Genomic DNA, 9,893 nt, shown 5'->3' on the forward strand with positions numbered 1-9,893 from the left:
TCTGTTTAATTATTGTTTCTATTGCTCTCCAGTTTGATTAATTCAATTATCGTTTATCTTCAATTCAGTAATTTGTGTTTTCTCTGGTTGATTCCTTTTTTTTTTTTTTATTTTTTTTCCCAACGTTTATGTATTTTTGGGACAGAGAGAGACAGAGCATGAACAGGGGAGGGGCAGAGAGAGAGGGAGACACAGAATCGGAAACAGGCTCCAGGCTCTGAGCCATCAGCCCAGAGCCCGACGCGGGGCTCGAACTCACGGACCACGAGATCGTGACCTGGCTGAAGTCGGACGCTTAACCGACTGCGCCACCCAGGCGCCCCTCTCTGGTTGATTTCTAATGGCACCGTGGGAAGGTGCCAAATTCCTATCTGGGGCTGGTTTTTGACTCTTCGTTCTATTTCGTTCGTCTACCTATCTCTTCCCTCCACTTCAATATCTATAGGTTCTGTCAAGTTCCAAATCTCTCTGAAGTTGCTCTTGGGTAAACAAAACCAACCAACCAACCAACCAACCAAACAAACAAACTAAAACCATCCTGGGTAAATAGGCAAGGATTTGGGGGTACCTATCAATTGGGGATTGCCATTATGGAAAACACTGTTCTTTCATGTGGACAGGGAATGGGATGTTCTGGTTAATGCAGGATTCTTGTCAATAAGCAATTGGATTGAAGTCATTTGATTTTGACTTTGAGAACTCACAAGGCTTGTCAAGACCTTATAGTATCTCAGGATCATCACCAACACCACAAACACTAATTATCATTATGCTGTAGATACACTAATGTGCTCATTAACAGAGTCTGAGCAGAATACTGGATAAACTAGAATTGACTATATTTTCTTTTCAGATGCTGGCAGTGAAGTGAGTATAGGTCCTTGGAGACAGATGACAAGTTTACCAATTTGCTATGTGAATTACCACATCCACACTAAGCTGATGAATGGACTCTGTGAGTTAGTGCTATTACAGAATGCTAAGTAAACAATCCCAAACAGTTGGTCAGTAATTTACATAGCCATTTCCCAGGGGAGGGAAAAGTTTCTTTCTATCCTACTAGGTTCTAAATAGCTTCCTTGCAGCTATCAAGAGGACCCACTTGAATTTCTATGGCACACCACGGAATACCACTGCTTATGCTCAGGTCTTTAATCCGTGAATGTTCCCCACATCGGTAGAATTGACTGTATTGGAGGAAAACCAATGAAAACCCACACAGGGGCTGATAAATGAGGGAGCCAGGGCATCTGCACCCTTGGATCCCAGGCAAACTGGGCCAAGGTCATTGCTCTCATAGTCCTAGGCTTGCCTGCCTCCTTGCTCTGTGCATTTTATCCCACCGCTGGAAATATTCTACTCCATTTCTTCCTATTATAGCCCACCTAACTCTTCAAGGAACAACCCAAATCCTACTTCCATGAAGGCTTCCAGGAATTTCTTTTTGGAAGAGTCTTTCCTTTTATTCGGAACTCAAAGACATTCATAACACATTTCCTGAGTACTTGTCATGTACAGAAAGGCACAAGGCTAGTGGATGAAGAATATATCAGTTAACTATGGCTGCTATAAGAAATTACTATAAACACAGTGGCATAAAACAACAGAAATGTATTCTTTCAAAGCTATGGAAGGCAGAAGTCCCAAATCAGTTTTACTGGTTTTTTATCTCCTAAACCAAATTATCAACTACTGGGCAACTTAGAAAACTTTGCATCTCTCCAGCAGTGGCTATCCCAGCCCAGAATCTTCCACTTGAATAAGTGAACATATGAACAAAATAGCCAATGAAAATGACTTAGAGAAAAAGAGATGAGTGAACAAATAAATATACTTCAAAAATATATTTACTTTCACACACTGCATGAACCCGTTTATGTAACATCTGCAGAATGACGAAGTTACAGCGATGGAGAGCAGATTAGCGGTTACCAGAGGGGGTTAGTCGTGGGGAGGGTGGCTATAAAGGAATAAATAGCACAAAGGAGGTCTCTGTGGTGATGGAATGTTCTGCGTCTTGACTGCATTGGGAGTTGCATAGTTACACGGATCTACACACATGATAACATGACCAGGAACTATATACACACATTGTACCAACATCAAGTTCCGGGTTTTGATACTTTACTATATTTCTGTAAAGTGTAACCACCAGAGGAAACTAGGTAAATGGTGAGCAGAACCTCTCTGTAATATCTTTAAAACTTTTGGTGACTCTCAAATGATTTTACAATGTAAAGATCGTAAAAATAATTTTGTTCTTGAGAAAAATAAGCAATGACTTACAGAAACATATATGACAAAGTAGAAGTAATTATGTTAGGAAGCTGAGGGTTAAGATAAAGCTCATAACCCACGAAATCAGCTCTGAGCTCTCTAAAGGCCAAAGAAAAATTAGTCTGTTAGGGTTTTCTGTCCCCTCCCCTATACCCCCCTCCCCCTCCCGAGCTACATCTCTAATCCAGAAGACAGTGCCTGTAGGACCCAGGTGAATCAAAGGGACTTTCTGTCATTTTGTGTTACATTGAAAACACCGATCCAAATCAGTCCTTTCTCTTCTGCGTTGGGATCTGGGTGTATTCAAGAGCTTGGCTGGCCCAATTTATGCCGTGGCCACGATTGTCAGCAGGAAAAGCCAGAGCCTGTGTTGGAAAAACTAGCACTGTAAAATCTCCAAAGTGCGAAGCTTGCTGTGATCCTTCCAAAATGGCACTGGGTAGGAGAAGAGGTTCACCTCTCGGGGAGAGAAATTAACTGTAGATCAAGTGAGGGGTATCTTTTAAAGATGAGTGGGCTCAGTTGGAAGTTGGACTTGCTTTTCTGTAGAAAGTCTCTTTGTCTTACTGGACACTATGTCTATGGTGATATGATCACATTAAATAGTATCTATGGGCCCTCCCGGAACATATTTCATGATGAAAACGTATACAGTTTTGTGAAATGTACAGGAGTAAGCAAGATTTGGTTCTGGCTTCTGGTACACTCCTGATTATTGGTGTGACCTCGGATAAATAACTCCAGTATCTAGACCTGAATGGAAAAAGAGATGCTTTGATGATTACAAAAGTACTTCTCAGCATAAAAGTTTTATGAGGGTCTATTCCTGGAGTGATTGCTGGTTTGTCTTGGCATTTGGGCCAATCATGCTCTTACTGTTTTCTCTGAATTATGGATTTCAGGTTGCTTTTTCTTTTCTTTTTTCTTCTCTTCTCTTCTCTTCTCTTCTCTTCTCTTCTCTTCTCTTCTCTCTCTTCTCTTCTTTCTCTTCTCTTCTCCCTTCCCTTCCCTTCCCTTCCCTTCCCTTCCCTTCCCTTCCCTTCTCTTCTCTTCTCTCTTTTTCTCTTAGAGACTTTAAGTAATCTCCACACCCAGCAAGGGGCTTGAACTCACAACCTTGAGATCAAGAGCTTGTGTGCATTAATCAGGAGAGGAAAAATACAGGGCACAATCAAGCTGCTACAAAGAGAAGAGCTTCTCTCCTGCCTCTACAAAAGTGGCTGGAAGACAAGCCATATGAAAGAAGGAGAGATTAAAGCCGGAAAGTTCATAGTACTCACCAAGGAAGTAGCAATTTGATGCTGGAAGCAGACTCATTCAAAGAAGTCTCCATAGTAGCTCAAAGTGGCTCATCATTTTATTTCAGCCACTGTGTGCCCAGAACTCTGTTGGTGGGGTGTGGTGGCCCTACAACCTGGGTCACTCGTCCAACAGTTAAAATGAGATTCTGCTACTTCCCCTTAGAAATTATGTATATAGTAACAACCAGGGATTTCAGTTACAGGAACAGTTGTCTGGTTTAAGAATAAACATAATTTACTGAGAAAAAATATACAAGGAAGCTCATAGAACCACTGGAAAGAAGGAAAGACAAAGTGTGAAGTCTACACAGCCAAGCCATGTTGTAGAATTGGTTCAGTGCGGATGCCAGCACCATTACCACTCAGTGCCTGGTGCCGGGTGGGGGGTTGCGACCTAGCTGCTCCTGACTAAGTGTGCAGGAGACTGGGAGAGTGGGCATGGGGCACCATCAGCACCACCTCCTACTGTAAGACTCTTAGGGCGGGAATGTCCCAATTGTGGAAATGGGCTCCAATTCTGGGAAGCCCAAAATCCAACAAACAAAACACAAGTATCCACCATTAACTTCCCTTTGGTGTCCAATACCATAGCACCTAGTTGTAATACTATCAGTAAGTTCCAAGAATATCTAAGCCTCGGAAGATGAGAGATGCATGATCGTGAAACAAATCATATGTGGGCATGATGGCAGTTAGCCGGATGGCAGTTCTGAGAGCCCCATCACATGATGCACTTGGGTCCAGGTCCTGGCTGCCCTCTGGTGTCATTTGGGGGCAGGTGTCACCTCCAGCTTAAATATCAAGAGCACAATTCTGGATTCTGCAGCAAGAAGGGATTCTAGAACAGTTGCAGTGATTCTAAAACTCCCCCAGTTGGTTCCCATTTCATTGCCTTGATCTGGAGCGAATACCAATGATGGAAGATACTCTCTCTCTCTCTCCTTTACAGTACAAGGTAGCCTGCTGTTTCTCTGCTCGGCTTCATTCTCCTTCTTCAGTCCTGCCGCAGAAGCAGAAGATAAGTCATGCCTGCCGCCATTAGAGAACAGGGGTTGGGCAGGAGACAGAGTGGTTACTAATCGTGCTGTGTCCAAGTCTGCATTGTGAGGTTGTGTACGATTGCATATCAGTATATTCCTTCTTTCCACATTTTTGCTTCAAAAACAAAATATGACCAAGCAAAACTTCCCCAGTGGTAACCCTCATATGATCAAACAAACAAAGAAACAAACAAACAAAAACCCGCATCCATTCATTTGACAAAGGGAGACAAACCAGCATCTCATAAAGACTGAAAACGGTTCCAAGTCTATGTCCTGGGTCTCTGGCGACATCCTCCTCTTCCAGTCCCATCACATTCTTCCCACAATTCTGTGACCTGACCTAGACACTAACTTGTAAACTTGACTCCCTGAGTGGGGACAATGGAGCAAAGACGAGGAAAATGAGTTACAACCCAGAAATGCGTACACGGACTGGGAGAAAATATGGGTGGCTGCTCTAGTCACAGTTTTTGCAAATGGACCCAAGGCCAGAATTGGTGTTTATGACTTTTTTCCTCCACAAAAACGTAAGACTCCCTTTGCCTTCAGCCAGAATCTCAATCGGATTTTTTAACCAGGAAGGGTTTCCTGGAAGGAAGGAACTCTCCCAGAAAGGAAGAGTTTCCTTTCTGAGGGATCTAGGGAGGATGATCCTTTTTCTAGGGACCTGCTTATCAGTGGTGTGCTGGCTTTACCTTCTCCCGCCTTGGGAGAGGAGACTTTTGGCGATGGAGGGAGTCGTTTGTTAAAAACAGCCATTATTAATGATCAAATGATATAAATCCGCAACTAAATAAAGCAAATTAAAAACAATGTAATAAATACCCCCGAACTCGTCACTTCCTAATTGTTTTACTATTATCTGTCCTTTCGAGGACAGATAATAGTGTCTCTTAACCTACATGGGAGAAATGCCAGAGAATGCGTGCTCTTTCATTTTTTTCCCCCTTCCATGTTCTTAGTGCAGTAATGGCATATCGATAGCTCGAAATTAGCCAGTGGGGGAGATTTGACCCTAAGGAAACTGGCCAATAGTGCAGCACCGCCCCTGACCGTTGCAGGGTCAAGGGGAGTCCCATGGGATCTTGCGTGCTCTGTCTTCACTTTTCTCCTCTTGCGTCATGCAGTAGCGCGGTGAGGCCGCCACGGTAGCCTGAGGAGGTGACATGGCTGAGCATTTGAAGCCACCCTTTGGCCTCCCGATGGACGCATTCTTCTCTCAAGACTGAAAGCTGGAAGCCAAAAGAGCTCTGAGGCAGAGGGATGGGAAGGAAGCAAACGCTAGGTGTGATACTGACAAGCCAGCACCGGTTCCACGTCCGCTGCTTGGTTCCAGGACCCAGGGACCGGTTGCTGGTTCAAGACGGGTACTGTACACCAAACATCAGCACCCTCACCTTGAAGGTGCCATTTCTCCAATGGCGCTGTAACTGGAGGTTTCAATAGAAAAACGCTTCTGGAAGGCCCACTGCGTCTGGGTGGTTTGGTACGTGGTAAAAACTCACGAACAAAGACCATCATGCAGTCTTCTAATTTTGCAGAAGAAGCAAGGTTTTCCTTGCTTAGTCTTATTTTTTTAAATTTTTTTAAATGTTTATTTATTTTGAGAGAGAAAGAGCACAAGCAGGGGAGGGGCAGAGAGAGAGGGAGGGAGAGAGAATCTCAAGCAGGCTCCATGCTGTCAGCGCAGAGCCTGACGTGGGGCTCGAACTCATGGACCATGAGATCATGACCTGAGCTGAAATCAGGAGCCGGACGATTAATCAACTGAGCCACCCAGGCATCCCATTCTAATTTCCTTAGAAGCAAGGTTGTCTTTGTGACGAAGTCCGTGTAGAAGAGGAGTCGGCAGATGGCTGTGCCGGCAGCAGCATCGCGGGCACGGAAAGGGGATCCAAACGTGTTGCATTGAGAACAAAGTGCCACTCTGTCCACATGGTGCTGTATGAAGTCTCGGGTTGCTCACTGCTGGCAGGTTGAGCCCAGGAGGGTCAAGAACGCGGGGACTGGAGCTTTTCTTCCAACCAGTTGGCCATCGCCCTTCGAAGGAACCACTCACCTCATAGTCCTCGAATTCTTGAGGCTTTGCATACTGATCTCTGCCATGGCCTTCGGATTGATATCCAAGTTCCCTAGTTGTTCTCGTCCAGAGCCCCGTCTGCCCCTCCAGCTTTGTGTCTTGCCCTCCACGGCCCCAGCCCGGCAGCTGCTCGCCATATTGAATGCTTTCTTCCCCAACAGTCTATCCCAAGCCCCTCCACCTCCCCTGCTTTTGTACTAGCTCTTTTTTGTCTGGCAGATATGTTCTTTGACAAGTCCTCTGCCCTGGCCCTCTAGGCCTTTGCTCTCTTGACCCCTCTTCCCAAGAGAAGTGGAGCCTTTCTCTTAGGCCCTGGCGTACCGCCCTTGCAGATGGTTCCACACCACAGGCCTAGAGGAAGGAAACGTGCGTTGCACGAACAACAGGTACATGTCTATTGGAGTTGCCTTGGCTTTGAGCACAGACAGTGCAGTGACAGCAGCAAAGCATCATGGATCGGATGGGGAGGGGATGTGGGGCCTCTGAGCTCGGCCAGCTAGGGTCAGGGAGAGCAGAGAATACCGTGTCTCACCCCACCCCGGGGTTGTCCTAGTGAATGAGACTGGGTGCTGCCCCACTCTGCCAAGGCCAAGCAGCTCGTGAAAAACCTGCCTGGGGCTTGTTCAGGACCTGCCGTAGGGGAAGAACCACACCTCACTTGGCCTTCGATGCCCTCTGGGTCCTGGCGACCCCTGGGAATGGACTGCATAATGAAGGTTCACCCAGTGCTCACACTTTCCACAGAAATTTGGGTGTTCTCTCTCTTTCGGTCTGCAGTCACTTAAGAAGTATGTGTCATAAGTGGGTGAGGGTAGCAATAAAATCTTGGAGGCATAAGGGACCCCATCTTTTCTTGAACATTGCCAGTGCGGGGCAACTCACTGCCCGTCCATTTCATGGGGGGACAACTCCTGTGACAAAGCTTTTTCCCGATTTTGACTAAAATCACCTTCTCATGACATTCCCCTATTGGTCCTGAGCCTAAAAACAGTACATAAAGGTGGCTGGAAATGGCATTAGTCTTATTTTTTTTAATTTTTTAAATGTTTATTTATTTTGAGAGAGAAAGAGCACAAGCAGGGGAGGGGCAGAGAGAGAGGGAGAGGGAGAGAATCTCAAGCAGGCTCCATGCTGTCAACGCAGAGCCTGACGTGGGGCTCGAACTCATGGACCATGAGATCATGACTTGAGCTGAAATCAGGAGCCAGACGATTAATCAACTGAGCCACCCAGGCATCCCAGCCTTTTTTTTTTTTTTTTTTTTTGACAGCCACATTCCATTATTGATTCTTACCGGGCTTATTACCAAGTAAAACCTTTAGGACCATTTTCAGATGCAATGAAATCAGGCCTCTCGTGGTGTGAATATGCAGATAACTGAGAACAAAGTTAAGTATGGGACTTCGCAATTAAACATGTTGGTTTTTTTTTTAATTTTTTTTTTTAACGTTTATTTGTTATTGAGAGACAAAGAGAGACAGAGCACAAGCATGGGAGGGGCAGAGAGAGGAGGAGACGCAGAATCTGAAACAGGTTCCAGGCTCCGAGCCGTCAGCACAGAGCCTGTCGTGGGGCTCGAACTCACGAACCGCGAGATCATGACCTGAGCTGAAGTCAGACGCCCAACCGACTGAGCCACCCAGGCGCCCCACACAATTAAACAGGTTAAATGTCGTCATGGTGGCTCAGGTCTGTCCTATCCCAGCTCGTTCCAGCACCAGGAGAGTTAAGCCTGGTGCCAGACATGTTGCAACTGGGCAGGAGATGGCAGGAGAGAGCCAGGAACCACCAGCATGGCCTCCAGGACTGTGAAGGTGTGCAGTTCTGGAAACCAGCTGGCGGGGAGAAGACAGCAACCCAGCGAGATGGCCCCTGTGGTGGGGAGCAGGGTGAGGGTGAGGCCTTTCCTAGACTCTGGGCAAGGTAACTGGAAGAGGAGAGTTTTCAGGTACTGAGAGCAGGCAGTTAAAGAGGAGAGAACCGCGTGGCCGGAGCAGGGCTCCTGAGCCCCACGTGGGGAGCACAGGCTCAGGGACCACCGAAGCCCATCCCCAGACCCAGAAACAACCCACAGGGACAGTGAGACGGGAATGCGCAAGTCAATCACGTAACCTATGTGTGACGGAACATGCTGCCCTGATTATAAAGGTATTTACAAAGAGTTTTACTCACATAAAAATGTTTTTAATTACTTTTTTTTTTAACTTTTTATTTATTTTTGAGAGATAGAGACAGAGCATGAATGGGGGAGGAGCAGAGAGAGAGGGAGACACAGAATCCGCAGCAGGCTCCGGGCTCTGAGCCGTCAGCACGGAGCCCGCCGTGGGGCTCGAACCCACAAACCGTGAGATCATGACCTGAGCCGAAGTCGGAAGTCTAACCGACTGAACCACCCAGGCGCCCCAGAAAAACGTTTTTAAGTTGAAATGGAAAATCCTGCTGTTGACCCAAGTATGTAGTGAAGATCTGTGGCGTACGTGTGTGGATACGAAGTACACATATGAATGGATGACTACTCTCAACATACGTTCTATATTGAGAGAGAAAGAAATTAATCAAAAAGGTAGCATTGCTTATAGTTTCTAAATCTGCCTTGGAGATCACGTGCTACTTCTATAATTAAACATTACAGTAAATGTTACCAGAAGTCCCAGTTTCCAAGAATTAGGACACGATGAACAGATTCGAGGGATGGGATCGCTGCTTGCTACTTGGAGGTCAGAACTGCCCCCTTTCAAGGCAGGCGTCCTTCACCCAGGGGGCTCGTGCATTCACGTGTCCATCGCCATCGATCGAACTCTTAGCACGGGCCAGGCACTCCGCTGGCGTGGATGGAGACAAAGATGAGGCCGTCACTCTTGTCCTGCTGTTGCTACCATGATGGCCACCTGTTGTGTCCCAGGGCTGGGGACAAATTCTGGCACACCGCACAGTCGGCGATAAGGAACAGACTTTACTGGGAGAAACACACAGTAAAGATCAGGAAGAAGACGGATGAGGTCTCCGTCTTTCCAACATCCCATGGAGTGGCACGCCAGGCTTGTCAGGTGGAGGGACGCTAGAGGAGTGGTCCAGGAAAGCCGTCACCTTACGCTTGGGGGCCTTGGGGACCTGTGGGACTTTCAGGCAGGTGCAGACTATCTTGCTAGAGCAAAGGGGCTCCTGGTCCCCTAGGAAGCTGACGAAAGAAGG

The sequence above is a fragment of the Lynx canadensis genome, chromosome B3, assembly GCF_007474595.2.
Source record: "Lynx canadensis isolate LIC74 chromosome B3, mLynCan4.pri.v2, whole genome shotgun sequence".
Classification (NCBI taxonomy): Eukaryota; Metazoa; Chordata; class Mammalia; order Carnivora; family Felidae; genus Lynx; species Lynx canadensis.